General features: G+C 37.0%; 1 protein-coding gene across 4 annotated transcripts in view; it reads left to right on the top strand.

The window, feature by feature from the left end:
* Positions 1–23,533, top strand: part of LOC129646351 (uncharacterized) — a 572,274-nt gene that overhangs the window by 22,751 nt on the left and 525,990 nt on the right. Inside the window, exon 2 of one of the 4 annotated variants that reach the window (XR_008711880.1) lies at positions 11,241–11,337. The exons of the other annotated variants lie outside the window; for them this stretch is intronic. The gene's annotated coding sequence lies outside the window, so the exon portion shown is untranslated. The remainder of the gene's footprint in view (positions 1–11,240; positions 11,338–23,533) is intronic. 4 annotated transcript variants of the gene reach the window in all.

Genomic DNA, 23,533 nt, shown 5'->3' with positions numbered 1-23,533 from the left:
TTTTATGTTTTATGAAAACATAATATATGTTTTATTAATAGATACCCATAGTGTTCTAACAATGGGTGTTAGAACAGTGTTCATAAAAATGGCTTCGTCTGGTTTTGATATTAGAGTAATTCTGGCCTCAGAATGTCTTAGGAAGATTTACCTCTTCTGTTATTTTAAAGAAGAATTAATTCATAGTAATTTTTTCTTAAATGCTTGGTAGTATACAACAGTGAAGTGATCTGGGCCTGTGCTTATCTTTTTAGAGTTTTTAAACTAATTCAAACTCGAATTATTACAGGTCTTTTTGGATTTGGGGGTGTGTTTCTCCCTGTTTTCATTTTAAAAGTTTGTGTCTATCTAGGAAATTGTCCACTTAATGTAGATTATCTAATATATTGATATAGAATTTTATCCCCTTTAAAACATTAAAAAAAATTTTTTTAGCATCAGTAGAAATGCACCATCTTTTGTTTTTGACTTCAGTAATTTGAATATTTTCTTTTTTGTTGTTTTTAGTCTAGCTAAAGCTTTGTAATTAAAATTTTTTTTTCAAAGACCCAACTTATTTTTTTTCTTCCTTGCTATTCTGATCTCTCATTTATACTCTAATTTTTATGTATTTATTTTTATTCTTTTTGCTTTGGGTTTAATTTGCTTTCATTTTTCCAATGTCTTACTTTAGAGAGTCCCTTGACTGCAAGGAGATCCAACCAGTTCACTCTAAAGGAGATCAGTCCTGGGTGTTCATTGGAAGGACTGATGCTAAAGCTGAAACTCCAATACTTTGGCCTCCTCATGTGAAGAGTTGACTCATTGGAAAAGACCTTGATGCTGGGAGGGATTGGGGGCAGGAGGAGAAGGGGATGACAGAGGATGAGATGGCTGGATAGCATCACTGACTCGATGGATGTGAGTTTGAGTGAACTCTGGGAGGTGGTGATGGACAGGGAGGCCTGGCGTGCTGCAATTCATGGGGTTGCAAAGAGTCAGACACGGCTGAGTAACTGAACTGAACTGAACTGAACCCTGGCAAGTTAGGCTGTTGTTTTGAGATTCTTTCACTTTTTTTAATGTTGGCATTTATAACTATAAACTTCACATTAACCACCCGTTTAGCTGCATTCTGTAATGTGATATGTCTTTATTTTAATTTATCTTAAATATTTTCTTCTCTTATGATTTTTACTTGATTCATTTGCTATATAAGTGCATTTAAAAGTTTTTCCTTATATCAATTTCTCAAAATTTTCTGCTACTGATACCTAGTTTCACTCTCTTTGTGTTGGAGCACTTACCTTCCATGATCTCAGTTCTTTTACATTCACTGAAGGCTGTTTTATGGCCTATCAGGTAATCTGTACTGGATAATGTTTCATGTGCACTTGAGAAAAAGGAGTGTTTTGCTGTTGCTGTGTGGAGTGTCAATTAGGTCTAATTGATTAGTGTTCAAATTTTCCATTTATTTGATCTTTTGTGTAGTTGGTTACTCACTATTGAAAGTGGACTCTTGAACTCTCAAATTATTATTTTGAATTGTCTGTTGCTCCATTTAAATGTTTCAGGTTTTGCTTTATGTATATAGAACTTTGTTCAGTTCAGTCGCTCAGTCATGTCCGACTCTTTGTGACCCCGTGGACTGCAGCACATCAGGCCTCCCTGTCCATCACCAACTCCCAGAGTTTACTTAAACTCATGTCCATTGAGTCAGTGATGCCATCCAACCATCTCATCCTCTGTCATCCCTTCTCCCGCCTTCTATCTTTCCCAGCATCAGGGTCTTTTCCAGTGAGTCAGTTCTTCACATCAGGTGGCCAAAGTATTGGAGTTTCAGCTTCAGCATCAGTCCTTCCAATGAGTAATCAGGACTGATTTCCTTTAGGATGGACTGGTTGGATCTTCTTGCAGTCCAAGGGACTCTTAAGAGTCTTCTGCAACATTACAGTTCAAAAACATCAGTTCTTCAGTGCTCAGCTTTCTTTACAGTCCAACTCTCACATCCGTACATGACTACTGGAAAAACAATAGCTTTAACTAGACAGACCTTTGTTGGCAAAGTAATGTCTCCGCTTTTTGATATGCTGTCTAGGTTGGTCATAACTTTTCTTCCAAGGAGCAAGTATCTTTTAATTTCATGGCTGCAGTCATGATCTGCAGTGATTTTGGAAACTCCAAAGATAGTCTGTCACTGTTTCCCCATCTATTTGCTATGAAGTGATGGGACTAGATGCCATGATCTTAGTTTTTGGAGTGTTTAGTTTTAAGCCAGGTTTTTCACCCTCCTCTTTTACTTTCAACAAGAGGCTCTTTCGTTCTTCTTCGTTTTCTGCTATAAGGGTGGTGTCATTTGCATATCTGAGGTTATTAATATTTCTCCCGGCAATCTTGATTCCAGCTTGTGCTTCATCCGGTACAGCATTTCTCATGATGTACTCTGCATATACGTTTAATAAGCAGGGTGAAATTATACAGCCTTGACATACTCCTTTCCTGATTTGGAACCAGCCCGTTGTTCTATGTCTGGTTCTAACTGTTGCTTCTTGACTTGCATACAGATTTCTCAGGAGGCAGGTCAGGTGGTCTGGTATTCCCATCTCTTTCAGAATTTTTCACAGTTTGTTGTGATCCACACAGTCAAAGGCTTTGGCATAGTCAATAAAGCAGAAATAGATGTTTTTCTGGAACTCTCTTGCTTTTTTGATGATCCAGCAGATGTTGGCAGTTTGATATCTGGTTCCTCTGCCTTTTCTAAATCCAGCTTGAACATCTGGAAGTTCATGCTTCACATACTGTTGAAGCCTGGCTTGGAGAATTTTGAGCATTACTTTACTAGCATATGAGATGAGTCCAACTGTGCAGTAGTTTGGTCATTCTTTGGCATTTCCTTTCTTTGGGATTGGAATGAAAACTGACCTTTTCCAGAACTTTGTTAGCTCCATATATGTTTAATTGTTAAATTTTCCTGATAGATTGGCCTCTTTGTTTTTATTATAAAATGTTCTCTCTCCAGTAATATTTTCTGTTCTAAAGAGTATTTTGTCTGATATGTGTACAGGCACTGCATCTTTTTTATGGTTTCTGTTTGTATGACATAGTCCTTCCATGTATTTACTTTGAAACTATATGTATTTTTGAATCTGAAATATATTTCCTGGAAACAGCCTTAGTTGGATCATTTTCTTAAATCTGCTCTTGCAGTTTCTGTGTTTTGATTTTTCATTCCTTTAATATTTACCATTATTGCTGTAATTGGATTCAAATCTATTATTTTACTGTTTTATGTAGTTCTCATGTCATTTTTCTTCCTCCTTTACTAATGTTTAAAATGAAACATTCAAGTTTCTTTCATTTTTTGCTATATTTTAAAAATTATTAATGGAAGCATTAGAACTTATTATATCTCATAAAAATCTACTTCCATGTTTATATTAACTTAATTCTAGTGATACATAGAAATGTTCTTCCTATAGAGGTCTATTTCCTTGTTCCCTTGTCATTCCATTCTATGTATTATATCTGTATATGTTACCTAACAGTATATTGTATTATACACTAGTTATATAATTTTAGTACACTCTTTAATTTTATGTCAATTAAGAAAAGTGAGATAAGAATGGAAATCAAGTATATATATATAGTTTGTTGTATTAAACTATTTTCTTTTTTGGCTGCTCTTTGTCCCTGTAGATTCACATTACCATATAGTATAATTTATTTACTTTAATATCATGTTCCTCCGGCCTACTTCCTTTGTTCTGTTACTTTAAAATTTTTTACATTTCTATGTTGTTGTTCCAAGAATTCAGTTACAAATACATTGTTTTAAAAGGTTTTTAAAATATGAGCAGAAAGAAAAAATATTCATTTATATTTGTCTTTTATAATTACATGATTACTTTTACTGGTGCTGTTTGGATTTTCTTGTGGATTTGAGTTAATCTCAATGTTGCCTGATTTCAAACTTAAAATTTTCCTTTATCTCAGTTTTTTTTTTTTCTTGGTAAATGTCTTTATTTCACCTTTTTTTTTTTGTGGTTGACATATTTATTTAACTTTATTGTCTGTTGTTATAAATTATGTACATAAATGGACTAGAATTGTACAGAGAAGCTCTTTCATTTATTTTTATTATTGTGGAGGAGAACCTATAACTTTCTTGATTCTTTTTTTTTTAAATATAAATTTATTTTAATTGGAGGTTAATTACTTTACAATATTGTATTGGTTTTGCCATACATCAACATGAATCCACCATGGGTGTACATGTGTTCCCCATCCTAAACCCCCCTCCCACCTCCCTCCCTGTACCATCCCTCTGGGTTGTCCCAATGCACCAGCCCCAAGCATCCTGTATCATGCATCGAACCTGAACTGGCGATTCGTTTCATATATGATATTCTATATGTTTCAATGCCATTCTCCCGAATCATCCCACCCTTGCCCTCTCCCACAGAGTCCAAAAGACTGTTCTATACATCTCTGTCTCTTTTGCTGTCTCGTATACAGGGTTATCATTACCATCTTTCTAAATTCCATATATATGCGTTAGTATACTGTATTGGTATTTTTCTTTCTGGCTTACTTCACTCTGTATAATATTATTTCACCTTTAAAAAAAATAAAATTGTTTTATTTACCAGAAGGTTGACAGTTTTTCTTGAGTACTTTGAATGTTATCCCGCTGTCTTTGAACATAACTGTTAACTGATTGCGTCAACTGTTAACCATATTTGGATTTCTTTCTATGTGATAAGTGGTTCTTCTCTTATGCTATCAAAATTTACTCTAGAGTTTGACCTTCAGCCAATTTTGTATGATGTGTCTGGGTGTAATTCTTTGTGTTTATTTTACTGTAGTCTAACCTGATAATTAGTTTTTTGATTATAATGTCGTTGCCTAACATTAAGCTTTTGATCACTGAGACATTAATTTCAAAGACATTTTTGAATAAATGTAACTTTTCTATGAAACTGGATAAAGCACCAGGCTTCCCCACTCCAAGTTTGCTTTTAGAAAGTAAAGTGAAAGTGAAAGTGAAAGTGAAGTCGCTCAGTCATGTCTGACTCTTTGTGACCCCATGGACTGTAGTCTACCAGGCTCCTCTGTCCATGGGATTTTCCAGGCAAGAATACTGGAGTGGGGTGCCATTTCCTTCTCCATTGACAAGTATAGGACTCACTTATTTTATGATATAATTTTAAATTTAGAAAGTAATGGGTGACCTAAATAACTGACTACTTGAGTAACCCTGTGTTTACCTTCATGCAATGTAATTCCCATTCTTATGTTGTAAATTTACCAACAAAGCCAGCCCTCAAAACCCTCAGCTCTCCACCATCAATCCCAATAAAGGCAGAACTCCAATTAATCCCATTCCATGCTTTCTCTTTCTCTCTCTACTTGGGACCTTTTTGGGTAGCTCCAGGTGTATCCTGCGTCCTTTTGGACCTGACCGTAATAAACCCTTTTCTTCTCCAAATTTCCCTGATGTTTTAGAAGTGCATCTTGCAATCATAGTAACCACAAAGATGGGTCCAGTCATAACGTTGACTCTAGGCAGGGAAATGTCTCTGGGGCCTTACCACAAGTAATATGGGCCCAACTGAGATCCGCCAGGCAACTCTAGTTGATAGCATCAGTGTTTATAGGCTAAAATCTATGTAGAACAAGTAATTGAAGTTTATTGACCTTCTTGGTTGTCTAAAATAACTTTTTTAATCAAATTGAGACTTTTTCAGTCATTAATTTTCTATTTTTTTCTTGCTTTCTCTCTTTACTCTCCATTATGTATATGTTGGTACATTTAATGGTGTCTCACATTTCTCTGAGGCTCTGTTAATTTCTTCATCCTTTTCTCTATTTTTCAGATTGTGTAATTCTCTATTAATCTATCTTTAAGTTTCTTGATTCTTAGACCAGTTCAAATAAACTTTTGATCCCTTTATGTATTCCCCCCCACACACACTTTGGGTTACTCTACTTTTCAACTGCAGTATTTCCATTTGATTCTTTATTCTCTATTTGACATGACATTGTCTTCATATCTTCTTTAAGTGGTTCCTTTTTTGTTCTTTAAACATGTTTATAATAGCTCCTTCAGGGCCTGTGCCTATTAAATGTGATATCTGGGACCTCTCATAATTTCTGTTGCCTTCTGTTTTTTCCTGTGTATGGGTCACACTTTTCCATTTCTTTGTATGTATTATAATATTTTTTTCTGGAAAATTGACATTTTTATTAATCTTGATGTGCTGTGCTAAGGTGCTTCAATCATGTCTGAGTCTTTGCTGAGCCTGTGAACAGTAACCCACCAGGCTCTTTTGTCCATGGGATTCTCCAGGCATGAATACTGGAATGGGTTGCCATTTCCTACTCCAGGGAATCTTCCCGACCCAGGGATCGAACATGCCTCACTTTCCTCTCCTGCATTTGCAGGCGGGTTCTTTACCACCTAGCACCACCTGTGTAGTAATTTGGAAACTGGCTTTTTCACCTTCAGTATTTGTTATGCTGCTGTTTATTTACTGATGTATTTCTTACTGCTCTATAATCATAACAAACTTGGTGGATTAAGACAAATTTATTATATCACTATTTGGACGTCAGAAGCTGAGAATGGTTTTCCGTGGGCTAAAACCAGGGTGACAGCTCAGCTGCTTTCCTTCTGGGAACTCAAGAGAAGAATCTGTTTCCTATTCTTGTCTAGCTTCTCAGCTTGGCCCATAGTTTCTGACTTGTGATCCTCTTCCATCTTGAAAGCCAACAATAGCTAGGCAAGCCTTTCTCATGCTCCATCACTCTAACACTAACTTTATTGCATCTCTCTTCCATGTTATAAGGACCCTTATTACATTTGGCTCACCTGGATAATCTAGGAGACTCTCCCTATCTCAAATCCAGCTAATTAGCAAGCTTAATTTTATCTCCAAACTTAATGCCCTCTTGCACTGTAGCCTACCATAGTTACAGTTTCCAGGATATCACCATTTGTGGGGAGCTGATATTCTCCCTACCATACTTGAATAGAATATTTTAGTTAATTACACTTCCCCACATTATAAAGTCATTGAAATCATTCTCCAAAGGGAGCTGCCTTGGGCACATTCACCATATCCCTAGATTACTTATTGTACATTCTGGAAAACTGATTCATAAATATGAAAAAATTTTTTTGCTTTTGAATGTCATAGGTATTTATTAGCAGAGCTTGACTAAAAACTAGTTATCTTGAGCTCCAGTTCAGTGCATATTTTTTCTCAACAATCTGCCTTCCAAATATTTATAAGTGAGGATTGTAATGATGGTGACTAGATAGATCTGTCTTCCTCTATTAAAGGGAATGGTGTTATTAATGACTGTGTATGTGGACACATGCACTCATTAGACAACTAAATCTATTCAAATTATATGTGGAAATTTAAAAAATTTTCCATTTTGTTGAGTACTGTTGTCAAGTGAATATAGAAACGATTTACATGGAGACAAAGTTAAATTTATAGCTGTTTGCTTTGATTACAATGTGTTGTGAATATATTTTAAGAATTGTGATATCATTTAGGTTAATTTGTACTGAGGTAATACATGTAGACATAAGAGCTATCAGAATTCTGATAATGAGATAATGCTGAGAAATGAGATCAAATTATAAGACACTAAGTATCTTGTGTATTCACTAAGTATTCAATACTGAGAAAGGAGTAAGACAAGGCTGTCTGCTATCATCCTGTTTGCTTAATCTGTATGCTCAGCACATCATGAGAAATGACTGTTTGGATAAGTTTCAAGCTGGAATCAAAATAGGCAAGAGAATGCCAACAAACTCAGATATGCAGATGATATCTCATCAACAAACTCAGATGTGCAGATGATGCTTTCCACTCTAATGGCAGAAAGCGAAGAGGAACCGAAGAGCTTCTTGACGAGGGTAAAGGAGGAAAGTGAAAGAGCTGGCTTAAAATTAAATATTAAAAAAGCTAAGATCATGGCATTCCGCCCCATTACTTCATTGCAAATAGAAGGGGAAAAGGTGGAAGTAGTGACAGATTTCCTCTTCTTGGGCTCTAAAATCACTGGCAGTGGTGACTGCAGGCATGGAATCAGAAGACATTTGCTTCTTGGCAGGAAAGCTGTGAAAAACCCAGACACTGTGTTAAAAAACAGAGATATTACTCTGCTTACAAAGGTCCATATATAGTCAAGGCTATGGTTTTCCCAGTGGTCATGTATGGTTGTGAGAGCTGGACTATAAGGAAGGTGGACAGCTGAAGAATTGATGCCTTCAAACTATGGAGCTGGAGAAGACTTCTGAGAGTCCCTTGGACAGCAAGGAGATGAAACCAGTCAATCTTAAGGGAAATCAACCCTGAAAACTTGTTCGAAGGACTGATGCTAAAGCTAAAACTTCAGTATTTTGGTCATCGGATGTGAATAGCTGACTCATTGGAAGTCCCTGATGCTGGGAAAGATTGAGGGCAGTAGAAGAGGGTGTCAGAGGATGAGATGGCTGGATGGCATTCATCTATTGTAATTCATCTGTAAAATGTTGTACTGTTTTAATTATGAAAATTGGACTTTTTCCTGAAATCTTAAATGCCAGGAGGCATTGTCCAGATTAGGATTAATAGCTAAATATACTTAACATTTGTCAGTTTTTTAAAAATAGACTCTTTTATCTGTTTAATATTAAATGAAAGAATATTTTTCAAGTACTGCGTCACTTATGGACAAACTTCACAGCAACTGAGTTTTTAAATTAAAGAAAAAAACATATGTAGCTCAAGTAGTATAAAAAGATAATTAAGTAAAGAAAGCAATGCTATCAATAGCAAGATCTGATATATGAAGGACAAGAAAAAAATTAAGATAGTACCTAAGGAGGATAAATCTATTTGGAGGTGGAATTGTAAATGAGATGAAAAATCTAAAAGGAGAGGTGGAAGAGTTAAATTACTCCAGATGAAAGGTGCTGCAAAAAATAACAACTCAATGCTCACATAAGAAGACAGAGAAATGACCTGTGTTATATAAATTTTAACTGAATTGAAAACTTAACCATAATATCCATTCATTAGCAGTATTAATGCCTAGTTCTTGAACTTGATGCTTTTATAACTAAAAGACCTGTTGAAAGAGGAAAGGTTCATCATCGCTTTTTTTTATTGAAAGGATCAAGTTTTTGCAAGGGAAATCTGGAACTATACTAAAGTTCTAATGGATTCACCATGTGTCTGAGACTTAGATAATGTGTAAACCTTTCCATAGGTTTTCTGCCTTTTGAGTGGAAAATAGTATCTGCCCATCAAAATAGTGAATGGTTACTATGAAGGATACCTAGAGAAAAGACAGTATGTTTAATATTACAACTCCAAAGCTTGCATTCTCCTGGGGATGCTGAGCATAATATGGATGATACATATTTAGTATACTTGGTTATGAATTATTGTGAGGAAAAGAGACTATATAACATCTGTCTTACCTTATGTGTGATCCTGTTCCCATTACAAGTTCAAACATGGTTAAGATAACACTGGAGAGCTATGTTTAACCATTAAAGCAAAAAGTAAAATAGACCTTCATGATTTTTATAAGAGGACTTGTTGCCTGAATGTATTTTTTCCTTTCAGGAACCCGAAGGTAGCCTTCAGGGTTGTTTTTATTTTTTAATGTTCCTTTGAATTTGTATTATGCCGCAGAGGATTTTATATTCACCAAGTGATTGACAGAAAATTTCGTATTATTTGTGCAGGCTCATTTATGTGAGTAATGAGGATCCTGACTAGGACAGCACCATGCATATTTCACAAAATTGTTGTTCAGTTGCTTAGTTGTGTGCGACTCTTTGCAACCCAATAGACTGCAGCATGCCACTGCTGCTGCTGCTAAGTCACTTCAGTCGTGTCCGACTCTGTGCAACCCCATAGACGGCAGCCCACCAGGCTCCCCCGTCCCTGGGATTCTCCAGGCAAGAACACTGGAGTGGGTTGCCATTTCCTTTTCCAATGCATGAAAGTGAAAAGTGAAAGTGAAGTCGCTCAGTCGTGTCTGACCCTCAGCGACCCCATGGACTGCAGCCACCAGGCTCCTCCGTCCATGGGATTTTCCAAGCAAGAGTACAGGAGTGGGGTGCCATTGCCTTCTCCGAAGATGCCACTAACCTTCACTATCTCCCAGAGTTTGCTGTCCTCCAGTATCTTCCAGAGTTTGCTAAAACTCAAGTACATTGTGTTGATGATGCCATCCAGCCATCTCATCCTCTGATGGCCCAGTCTCCTGCCTGCAATCTTTCCCAGCCTCAGGGGCTTTTCAATGAGTCAGCTCTTTACATCAGGTGGCCAAAGTACTGGAGTTTCAGCTTTAGCATCATTCCTTCCAAAGAACACCCAGGACTGATCTCCTTCAGAATGGACTGGTTGGTTCTCCTTGCAGTCCAAGGGACTCTCAAATTAAACACTGTAGAGACTTGCAAACAGAGGAAGCCAAAATAAACAAAGAAGGGGGAACTACTCTGAATGTTGAGTTTCAAAACACCTTTTTCACTCTCCTCTTTTACCCTCATCAAGAAGCTCCTTAGTTTCTCTTTCTTTTCTGCCATTAGAGTGGTATAATCTACATATCTGAGGTTGTTGATATTTCTCCCGGCAGTCTTGAGTCCAGCTTGTGATTGAATCCAGCCCAGCATTTCACACAATGTACTCTGCATTAAAGTTAGATAAGCAGGGAGACAACATACAGCCTTGATGTACTCCTTTCCCAATTTTGGACCAGTCCATTGTTCTTTGTCTGGTTCTGACTGTTGCTTCTTGACCTGCATACAGGATTTTCAGGAGAGAGGTAAGGTGGTCTGTTATTCCTATGTCTTGAAGAATTTTCTACAGTTTGCTGTGATCCACATAGTCAAAGGCTTTAGCATAGTCAATAAAGCAGATATTTTTCTAGAATTCCCTTTCTCTATGATCCAACAGGTGTAGGGTATTTGATCTCTGATGCCTCTGCCTTTTCTAAATCCAGCTTATACATCTGTAGTTCTCAGTTCACGTACTGTTGAAGCCTAGCTTGAAGGATTTTGAGAGTAACCTTATTAGTACATGAAATGCATGCAATTGTGCGGTAGTTTGAGCATTCTTTGGCATTGCCTTTCTTTGGGATTGGAATGAAAACTGACCTTTTCCAGTCCTGTGGCTACTGCTAAGTTTTCCAAATTTGCTGGCATATTGAGTGCAGCACTTTCACAGATCATCTTTTGGGATTTTTAGATACCTCAACTGGAATTCCATCACCTCCACTAGCTATGTTCATAGTAATGCTTCCTGAAGCCCACTTGTCTTCACACTCCACAGTTTCTGACTCTAGGTGAGTAACTACACTGTCGTGGTTGTCTGGGTCATTAAGAACTTTTTTTGTTTAGTTGTTCTGTGTGTTCTTGCTACCTCTTTTTAATCTCTTCTGCTTCTGTTATGTCCTTATTGTTTCTGTTCTTTATCATGCCCATCCTTGCATAAAATGTTCTCTTGATATTTCTAACTTTTTAAAAGAGATCTTTAGTCTTTCCCATTCTATTGTTTTCCTCTATTTATTTGCATTGTTCACATGAGAAGACTATCTCTTCTTGCTGTTCTCTGGAACTCTGCATTCAGTTGGGTATATCTTTCATGGACTAGTGAAACTAATTAAGGTAATTCGTTTTTACCTTAGTTTAACAGCTTAAACCTAAGCAACATTCAGAGAATAGCTACTGTGTATTATCTTATGACCAGGACTGATGTGTTTTATAGAATCTTTAACATTTGAGATAAAGGAAACTTGTAGATCATCTAGAAGATTGGCATATAATTAGTAACAAGTAATTGTCGTTGTTCAGTTGCCTACAGTGCTGGAGACCTGGGTCGGGAAGATCCTCTGGAGAAGGAAATGGCAACCCACTCCAGTACTCTTGCCTGGAAAATCCCATGGATGGAGGAGCCTGGTGGGCTACAGTCCCTGGAGTCACAAAGAGTTGGACACAACTGAGTGACTTCACTTCTTTCTTTTCAGTTGCTGGGTCTTGTCTGACCTTTGAGCTCCATGAACTGCAGTGTTCCAGGCTTCTCTGTCTTTCACTATCTCTTGGAGTTTGCTTAAACTCCTATCCATTGAGTCAGTGATGCCATCCAATCACCTCATTCTCTGTCATTCTGTTCTCCTGCCCTCAATCTTTCCCAGCATCAGGGTCTTTTCCAATCATTTGGCTCTTTGTATCAGGTGGCCAAACTATTGAAGCTTAGCATCAGTTCTTCCAGTGAACATTCATGGTTAATTTTCTTTAGGATTGACTGGTTTGGTCTCCTTGCAGTGCAAGGGACTCTCAAGAGTCTCCTCCAGCACCACAGTTGAAAGCATCAATTCTCGGGCATTCAGGCTTCTTTATGATCCAACTCTCACATCCATACATGACTACTGGAGAAACCATAGCTTTGACTAGATGGACCTTTGTTGGCAAAGTGCTGTCTCTGCTTTTTAATACCCTGTCTAGATTTTAGATACCTGACTTTGTCAATAAATTAGCTTTGTTAAACTAAATCACAGCTATTTCAAGGTTAATCTGGTGATAACATAATTCTCACTCATTTTCATATTTGTTTGGATGACAGAGAAAAGGGAGGATATTTTTATTTATCATGAAGTAAATTGGGTGGATATTGTCTATGAGAAGTAAATGATATCTGTTGTGATGGAAAAACATTTGAAACCTGCTGATATAAAGCAACCTGTCCAAGAATGTTCATCAATAGGAAAATCACTTAAATAATGTAAAGTCCAAATTGATTTTTTTTCTACTGTATCAGTTTCTTTCCTGTTTCTGTATCTTTGTGATCCAGAAAATAAATGGTAGAGGGTAGAGCTGGAAGCACTTTAATCACAATTCATCCTTGATCCCTCTAAATATCTAAAATCAAAGATGCTGCATCTTGTCAGCAACAAAAACAAGGTATGGTAGAATAGTGAGCTGATTCAAAGCTATTGCAAGCCAAGAGAGCAGATGAAATAGCCTGTGATTTTGTCATTTCCTTATTTACCTAAGGAAGTAAATAATCCAGCATGGTGTGCCATGTAAGTCTGGATGTGGGTAGAAATCTGGGTTCATTTTACTGAGAATTGGAGGGAGTGAGTTGAATCTAGGAAAAGCAGCACAATCAAACAACAGGTTTGCCTAATAGACTATGAATTTGGAATACTGGAAATTTATATCTCTGCCTCACACCATATTTAAAAAAAAGACACAAATGGATTAAATGTAAAAAAAAAAAAAAAATAGAACCCCAAAAGAATTAAAAGTTGGAGCTAACACTTTATATGATGCAGAGTCTCCTATATGACTGGGTTGCTTTGTATTAATAAATGTATATCATATTTGATTAAGCTCAGTTTAAATTATTAAATTGTTAATGTGAAAATAACTACTGATATCTATATAAACAGAAGCATTTTATCCCCAAGTTGGACCTATATCTGTGACAAATAGATAGTATTTGCCTTATGCATTTGTTCATCTTGTTTATAAATGTAGTCTTTAAACTTACTAAGAACCATAATTTTAAGTAACCTATCAATAAATCATCGTTTTACAAATATACTTTGTACAAGCTTAATCAGTCATAAAAATGTCAAGGATACAGCCATTCGGTACAGAACAGTCCCAAGATACTAGTTAGAAACATTTTCAAGTAATGCAAAAGCAAAAGCTCTTGTTAATAGGGTGCTATAATTAGAAGATAGCTTGTAATGCAAAGAAACAGTAGATTAATTCTTTTAGAAGGGTAAGATGTGGCTTAGCATATGAATATCAATGGCACTTACATTCCCCTTAAATAATCTTCCAGGAAATATCAAGCTGCACTGTTAATATCAATGCAGCTGTTCCTTTAATGTCATCATTTTCATAGTTATGCTCATAAATTTGGAATATGGAGATGTACATAATATTAAATTTCTGAGCATATCACAAGAATTTTATAATTATAGAAATTTAACCCTTTAACCCTTAGTTTGGCCCCAGGTAAATAGCAGGGAGGAAACACAGCTCCACCCATCAACAGAAATTGGATTAAAGAATTACTGAGAAGCCAAAAGCAGAGGAAAAAGGAAAGATATACCCATTTGAATGCAGAGTTCCAAAGAATAGCAAGGAGAGGTAAGAAAGCTTTCCTCAGCTATCAGTGCAAAGAAATAGAGGAAAACAATAGAATGCAAAAGACTAGAGATCTCTTCAAAAAATTAGAGATACCAAAGTGAGAGTGAAGTCCTTAAGTCTTGTCCAACTCTTTGTGACCCCATTCAATGACTGTAAGCCTACCACGCTTCCCCATCCATGGGATTTTTCAGGCAAGAGTACTGGAGTGGGTTGCCGTTTCCTTTTCCAGAGGATCTTCCTGACACAGGGATTGAACCCGGGTCTCCTGCATTGTAGGCAGACGCTTTACTGTCTGAGCCACCAGAGATACCAAGGGAATATTTAAAGCAAAGATGGGCTCAAGAAAGGACAGAAATGGTATGGACCTAATAGCAGAAGATATTAAGAAGAGGTGCAAAAATACACAGAAGAACTGTACAAAAAAGATCTTCACGACCCAGATAATCACGATGGTGTGATCACTGACCTAGAGCCAGACATCCTGGAATGTGAAGTCAAGTGGGCCTTAGAAAGCATCACTACGAACAAAGCTAGTGGAGGTAATAGAATTCAGTTGAGCTATTTCAAATCCTGAAAGATGATGCTGTGAAAATGCTGCACTCAATATGTCAGCAAATTTGGAAAACTCAGCAGTGGCCACAGGACTGGAAAAGGTCAGTTTTCATTCCAATCCCAAAGAAAGGCAATGCCAAAGAATGCTCAAACTACTGCACAATTGCACTCATCTCACATGCTAGTAAAGTAATGCTCAAAATTCTCCAAGCCAGGCTACAGTGATACGTGAACCATGAATTTGCAGATGTTCAAGCTAGTTTTAGAAAAAGCAGAGGAACCAGAGATCAAATTGCCAACTTCCGCTGGATCATCAAAAAAGCAAGAGAGTTTCAGAAAAACATCTATTTCTGCTTTATTGACTATGCCAAAGCCTTTGACTGTGTGGATCACAAGAAACTGTGGAAAATTCTTCAAGAGATGGGAATACCAGACCACCTGACCTGCCTCTTGAGAAACCTGTATGCAGGTCAAGAAGCAGCAGTTTGAACTGAACATCGAACAACAGACTGGTTCCAAGTAGGAAAAGGAGTACATCAAGGTTATATACTGTCATCCTGCTTATTTAACCTATATGCAGAATACATCATGAGAAACGCTGGGCTGGAGGAAGCACAAGCTGGAATCAAGATTGCTGGGAGAAATATCAATAACCTCAGACATGCAGATGACACAACCCTTATGGCAGAAAGTGAAGAGGGACTAAAAAGCCTCTTGATGAAAGTGAAAGAGGAGAGTGAAAAAGTTGGCTTAAAGCTCAACATTCAGAAAACTAAGATCATGGCATCCAGTCCTGTCACTTCATGGCAAATAGATGGGGAAACAGTGGCTGACTGTATTTTTGGGGGCTCCAGAATCACTGCAGATGGTGATTGCAGCCATGAAATTAAAAGACACTTACTCCTTGGAAGTAAAGCTATGACCAACCTAGACAGCATATTAAAAAGCAGAGACATTACTTTGCCAACAAAGGTTCGTCTAGTCAAGGCTATGGTTTTTCCAGTGGTCATTTATGGATGTGAGAGTTGGACTATAAAGAAAGCTGGGGCTGGTGCACTGGGACGACCCAGAGGGATGGTATGGGGAGGGAGGAGGGAAGAGGGAGGAGGGTTCAGGATGGGGAACACATGTATACCTGTGGTGGATTCATTTTGATATTTTTCAAAACAAATACAATATTGTAAAGTTTAAAAATAAAATAAAATTAAAAAAAAAAAAAAGAAAGCTGAGCACCGAAGAATTGATGCTTTTGACTGTGGTGTTGAAGAAGACTCTTGAGGGTCCCTTGGACTGCAAGGAGATCCAACCAGTCCATCCTAAAGGAGATCAGTCCTGGGTATTCATTGGAAGGACTGATGTTGAAGCTAAAACTCCAATAGTTTGGCCACTTGATGCAAAGACTTGACTCATTTGAAAAGACCTTGATGCTGGGAAAGATTGAGGGCAGGAGAAGAAGGGGTCAACAGAGGATGAGATGGTTGGATGGCATCACCAACTCAGTGGACATGAGTTTGAGTAAATTCTGGGAGTTGGTGATGGACAGAGAGGCCTGGTGTGCTGCACTTCATGGGGTTGCAAAGAGTCAAACACGACTGAGTGACTGGACTGTACTGAACCCTTCCTAGTGCAGGAAACAAGGTAACACCTCCAGCTCAGTGTTAATGATAAAGGTCTACCAAGGATAAAAATACAAAGGATATTAGAAGGAAAGTTTGAAAATATATTACATTTTAGAGGAGCATTCATATATATGCAGAATAAGCCGGCAAAAGAATTAGGTCATATCTATAATTCATGAGGATAACCTTATGCATTTAATGCCAGATAATAGATCTAAGAATAATTTGAACCCAAATCATTGGAAAATTTACAAATTTTAACTGTTACCACCACCGTGGCATAGCTGTAAAATTAACACAGAATGAAAGGTAAATGGATTTTTTTATGGTAGTTCTTTTAAAATGTCTTGAGGTTAGAGAATCATAATAATCTACATTTATGTCCACTATTGTCAATTTAGAAGCATAAAATTAATAAAAATTATGTCAAATGTAGTAAATTACAGAAACAGAATAGTATTCTAATATGTTTTCCAGAGCTATGAAAAAGAATTGAAATGATTTTATATGTTTTCAGTTTAACTCAAATCAAAATTATTTTCCTGAAATACTTTTCTAATTATAGAGTTAATATAAAACTATTGTGAAAAGTTTGGAAAGTAAAACACTTGAGGAAAGATAACCTATTATGCACATTTTGACTGATTTTACCCTAGTCCATTTATTGTGATGTAGTTATTAAAGTAAACATGTAAACTTTTATTCTGCTTCTTTTCATTTAACATAAACATGTCTCCTGTGGAGAAACAAACTACATGGCGTCGAGGAAGCTTGAGGGAAAACCTTATTGAGATTTTAACTAAATTCAAAGTGAGAGACAATGGTTTGGAGAGTATAGGAAGTACCACATTAGGGGTTAGTTTTGAAAGTAGAGCCAGTGATACCTGCTGATGGATGCAATGTACCCTCTAGATTAAAAAGAGGAATCAAAGATGACTTCTGTGTTTTCAAATTGAGTAACCAAGTGAATATCATTGACTGAGAAGATACTTGTGAAGGAGTAGAAGGTATAAAAAAGAATTCCATTGGAGTCATGTTAAGACTGAGATATCTAGTAAATATTATACCAAGTAGAGATGTTGGTTAAAAGTTAAATCTGCAAATATATGAAGCTTAGGGAAGTGATGATCATTGAAATTAAAAAACAAAACCCTGGTACTCCTGTAGGAATTAGAAGATTCAGAGATGATTATAAGATATAAATGTTTATTGAATATAATTATCCATTATTTCTGAAGGAAAGGTAGATAAATACTATATCCTGCTGGAAATTTAGTATTACACAATTTAAATAAAAGCTAATATTTTAAGTGCCTGCTATGTAACATGTCGGAGAAAGCAATGGCAACCCACTCCAGTACTCTTGCCTGGAAAATCCCATGGATGGCGGAGCCTGGAAGGCTGCAGTCCATGGGGTTGCTAAGAGTCGGACACGACTGAGCGACTTCACTTTCACTTTTCACTTTCATGCATTGGAAAAGGAAATGGCAACCCACTCCAGCATTCTTGCCTGGAGAATCCCAGGGACGGGGGAGCCTGGTGGGCTGCCATCTATGGGGTCGCACAAAGTCAGACACAACTGAAGCGAGTTAGCAGCAGCAGCAGAAGCATGTGACATGTACATTTTCTAATATTTTAAATGTGTTAAGATGATATTCAATCTTCACACATACTTCTATGTGTCAGTATTGCTTATTATCACAGAGCACAACATAGGCAAGGCAGGGTCACCCATTGAGCCTAAGCCGTTAGTTTTGCCAGAAGCTTGAGAATGGTCTAAATACTTCTGTCAAATTCTAGGGGAGTTCTCTGGCTTAGATATCATCTTGGTTACATTTCTGTAGAAATTAAATTGACATGTTAAAATAGGTTCAGTTTTGTTTTATTGTGGAAGATATAATCACAAACTTACCATCAGATACACACACACACACACACATAAGCACTCCAGGGTTTGAATTTGATATTCCACACAGTGAAAAAATAATCCTGTGCAGGGCTCTGGCTGCTATTCTTTCTTGTTGATATCATGGGCTATTTTCATGTGTAAAGTGTGGAGGATAAGATTCATGAACCACCCTGACTGAAGTGAATAATGATATTGTGAGGTTTAAATCTGACTTTCTGTGGAAGCCAGACCTGCTAAAATGAGGAATAATTTTTAAAATCCACACTTTTTGGTATATACCATATAAGAGAACATTATATTTGTGAAAAGAAAAAAATTTATAGAGTGAGATGTTATTTCAGTTTTTTCCTACTGTTAGATTTTCCTCATGCCAGTTGTAGCTACCTAGAAACTCATACTGAGCTCTGCAGTTCCACATGTTATGTGATGCATGCATAGAGTTGCTGATAATTCCTCTTACGCTGGAAGAAATATGGAGCAAGTTAGAAATTTGCAAGGGATCATTTTGAAAAGCTGTAAGGGATAAAGCTATAGCCACAGAGCCTGATTAGTTAAAAATGTGTTCTCTAATGAGGATATGAGGGCTTCTCTCATAGCTTAGTTGATAAAGAATCCACCTGCAATGCAGGAGACCCCGGTTCAATTCCTAGGTTGGGAAGATATGCTGGAGAAGGGATAGGCTACCCACTCCAGTATTCTTGGGCTTCCCTTGTGGCTCAGCTGGTGAAGAATCCACCTGCAATGCAGGAGATCCTGGTTCAATCCCTGGGTTTGGAAGATCCCCTGGAGAAGAGAAAGGCAACCCACTCCAATATTCTGGCCTGGAGAATTCCATGGACCATACAGTCCATGGGATCGCAAAGAGTCGGACATGACTGAGCGACTTTCATCATCATCATCATCATCACCATCATCAATGAGGATACGAGCACTAATTTCAGGCTTTATGATTCTCTGCTGGAATTACCACTGATTTTCTAAGAGTTCTAAGGAATGGATTTAGGAATGGAAGAATAAAAACCGGCCCAAAAGTCATGTGTATATCTTCTACTCCTGACTTGTTCCCATTATTAAATTGCATAATCTTTTCTTTGCCAGCAAAGGTCCATCTAGTCGAAGCTATGGTTTTTCCAGTAGACATATATGGATGTGAGAGTTGGACTATAAAGAAAACTGAGCACTGAAGAATTGATGCTTTTGAACTGTAGTGTAGAAGACTCTTGAGATTCCCTAGGACTGCAAGGAGATCCAATCAGTCAATCCTAAAGGAAATCATCCCTGAATATTCATTGGAAGGACTAATGCTGAAGCTGAGACTCCAGTACTTTGGCCACCAGATACGAAGAACTGACTCATTTGTAAAGAGCCTGATGCTGGGAAAGATTGAACATTGGAGGAGAAGGGGATGACAGAGGATGAGATGGTTGGATGGCATCACCGACTCAATGGACATGAGTTTGAGTAAACTCTGGGAGTTGGTGATGGACAGGGAGGCGTGGTGTGCTGCAGTCCATGGGGTCACAAAGAGTCAGAAACGACTGAATGACTGAACTGAACCTTTTCTAGCTTCAGTTCTGTGTATGTGAAATAGGGATATGGTGGCTGTACTTCCTGCTGCAGTGTGATTGTGAAGATAAAATGAGTAAATACATGAATGACATAGAAATATGCATGTTGTATAGTTATACAAATGTTATTATGGTTTAATCACCTAGACTCATAGAATACACATGAAATATTTTAAGATTTAATGCAAAGCCAAATGAATATTTTAACAAGCAGTGAATTTCCAAAAAGTGAATTTCCAACTTTAAGATGTATTTTTTAAATTAACCTATTTACAGAAATACAAAAGACTATGGGTTTCTTTGTTAAGTTTACGAAAACTTAGTGCAGCAAAAGCAATTCTCAGTAGAGAAGTATTTGAAAGCCAGATGATCTTCATAGGAATATAAAAAAATTGTGAATGATTTATGTTATTTCTGAGGTTTTTACATTTTTAAAGCTTCTTGATTACTTAGATTTGTTCACATCTTCCCAGCTATTCTCAAGTACTGTTATTCAAGGTGGTATGGGCAACGTGGTTACCTTCAAGAGTACAAAACCAAAACGCAAAAAAAAAAACAAAAAACAACCTTACCATATTACACCCTTGTTCAAGAGCAATGACTCCTGTTTTGCTTATTATCTTTATAAGCAGAAACATATTTTTTGTTCACTCATCAGTTAAACATCAAATTTGTTTAGCATTTATTGTGTGTCAGGGCAGTAATAAAAGCAGACCAAGTTTTTATCTTCAGGGAACTTGCAGTCTGTTGATGTAGTGAGGTAAAGAATAAGCCATGCTAATATGTGAAATATAGAGGCTTCTCAGAAAAGATAACTGCCCTTGCAAATATTGAGAAACATCATTGACATATTGGAAGAACAAAAATGTCGGCTTCCCTGGAGCAGATTGAGTAAAAGGAAGAGTGATTCAAATGAAGATGGAGAAGTAGGCAGGGCCAAATTGTGTATGTGAGTTGAGACCTCATATTACCTTTTATTCAATGGATAAGGAAATGGCAACCCACTCCAGTATTCTTGCCTGGAGAATCCCATGGACACAGAAGTCTGGTGGGCTACAGTCCTAAGGATCGCAGAGAGTCAGATATGACTGACTCTCTTATTCAAGGTAAGAACATTGAATTTTGTAGGTTTAGAACACATGAAACAAATCAATGGTTTTTTGCCACTCATTTAGTGTAACAAATTTTTCTCAAAACACTATGCCTTAATAAATGTGACAGAAAATGTGATTTCTTTATATTAATTTTAGGCAGACACTTTGCCAACTTATTTGGCACAAAGTTTTTATTCAGAGAATAATATGTAGGGAAAACTTGAGTTGTGTACCATGTTGAGATAAAATCACTGTGTTTGGCTTCATGTAACTATGTAACTATGTCAAACCAGAGGGATAGAAGGATAGCATCTTCTGTGACCATCTCTTTGCTGAATTCACATCTTTTGTGTTTCAAAGCGTCATCTTGTTTAGCCTTAATTTGGCTCAAAAGTTATTTTTCTGTGCTATATCTTAAAGTGAAATTTTAATAAGAAGCAATCATAAGCCCTAAAAAAGTTAAATATTTGTGAAGAATATGGCACAAAAAGAATAATTCACCTACAAAAGATTTCCTTGCAATCCCTTGCATCAAACATCAACTTCTATCAAGGCTCTCTTCCTCCTTTAGGAAATATCTCTTTTAAAATGTGTCAAATTTTATGTATTATATTAGTTTACTTTCAATTATTTATTTATATTCTCACTTAATTAAATGATTTTTTAAACTAAAAATAATTTGGATGTCTTGGGTTGAGACAGAATGTATTGTATGTGTGTTCCTTACTGTAAGTCATACTCTGCTTATACCAGAGTTTGTGTTCAGTCATTATTTTGCCTGTTAGAGTCTTCCCACTCTTTACAATTGTCATTCATTCTGCAAATCTGAATAAATTTACTACAGATTTATTTACTACAGTTAAATAAATTTAACTTATCTGTTAGATTTACTGTAAAAACCAAACTAAAAAGCACTGAAATCTTAAGTGTAGAACAACTTTCTCCATCTTAGTTTTAAAACGAGAGGAAACTTTTTTTTGGGTCTGCTTGCCTTCATAACATTGAGGATGTTTTCTTTTCATCTTTAATTTTGTACAAGAATTGCACTATTAGCCATGTACATGTGTGCGTGCTCAGTCACTTCAGCTGTGTCTGACTCTTTGCAACCCTTTAGACATTAGCCTACCAGGCTTCTCTGCCCATGGGATTTCCCAGGCAAGAATACTGGAGTGGGTTGCCATGCCCTCAAGTGGATCTTCCTGATCCAGAGATTGAACCTACGTCTCCTGTGTCTCCTGCATTGTAGGTGAATTCTTTACCACTGAGCCCCAGGGAAGCCCAGAATGTATCATAATAATTTGCAAAAAATAATGGATTTAAAAACTTAAGCACTTTCATTCATAGCAGAGTGAGGGAAAAATGAAGCTCGTTAGGTGAGAGCGAACTGTATTCTGAGATGGGAGGCCAATGAGGAGCCCAGATAAACTGAATAAAGGTTGTCTGTTTCAAGGTGACTTGTTCTCTGGAATCCAAGATAACGGTGGCAATTTTAAATAGGAACAGAGATTCTGTCTTTAAGGGCACACCATAATGAACAACTAACTAGACATAGTTGCAAATAATTTAACATCTTATTTATCACAGCCCAGGGTAGAGGTAGAATACTGACCACTTGAGAATTTGGTTTTGGTTAAAAAATCTATTTCTGGATAGATAGATTTTAGATATGGGGTTTTCCTTTGAATCTTCAAATATGTATTACTTTTCCTTTCCTGTGATGTTTTCATAAGTCTTTGTTTTCTACTTCTGTTTTTTCATCTTTGGATGGGCCCAAGTATTTAGGATAGGTATTTCTTAATATTTAAGGTGCCTGGAACATCCTTATTCTCTCCCACTGTTCTGCTTTCAGACCTAAATTCATAAAGCCCCCATGTGGTTCCTACCAGATGTTTTTCTAACGCAACTAAATAGACCTGGGGTTTTGTTTGGCTCTTATGGTTCTGTTAATGGAGGACTGCAATATTTCTTCAGAGAATGTAGCTAATCCAAATTTATGCTCCTCCTGGAGAGTTAGAATGGGTTTAGGGTCCAAACATCTCTAGTGGTGAATAGTCTTATTGAACCTTTAGCAGCAAAAGCCTTTCTCTTCTAGCCCTCTGCACTCTATCAATAAAATGCTCCCTATTGCTCATTTGCCTTTTCCTACCACTACCAAATAGCACCCCTTGGTCTTTTTCTTTCTGTCTTTCTTCACCCCTCACTCTCACACCATATCCCTTACGTCTATCTTTATCTCTGTATTTATGACTTTATCTTATTTTTGTCATTGTCTTTTATACTCCAAATCCCTAAGAGACTATCTTTCTGGGTTAGCCTTAAACAGCACTTTTATACAGGCTCTCTAGGGTCACTAGTGATCCCACAGATGACTGATTTAGTTTATACACCATGCCCTGATCTAGTTTGTTATAGCAAGGGGACAGGATAAAATGATTCAGAGTATTGCAACATAAGTGAATAAAATCACATTCAACCTCTTTTTCTAAAGAAGGATGTTGGCACAACAAGAACTTAAGGGCTTTATATCCAGAAAAATCTTAGGATTGTACTGCTCATAAAAGACTTCTTTCTTGTTTGTGCCATTTCTCAAAGCATATTTAGATTGCTAAGGAAACTGTATAGTGCCATTCATCCTC

The sequence above is a fragment of the Bubalus kerabau genome, chromosome 3 (genome assembly GCF_029407905.1).
Source record: "Bubalus kerabau isolate K-KA32 ecotype Philippines breed swamp buffalo chromosome 3, PCC_UOA_SB_1v2, whole genome shotgun sequence".
In the NCBI taxonomy this organism is placed as follows: domain Eukaryota; kingdom Metazoa; phylum Chordata; class Mammalia; order Artiodactyla; family Bovidae; genus Bubalus; species Bubalus kerabau.
This window is presented reverse-complemented; position numbering and strand designations above follow the sequence as displayed.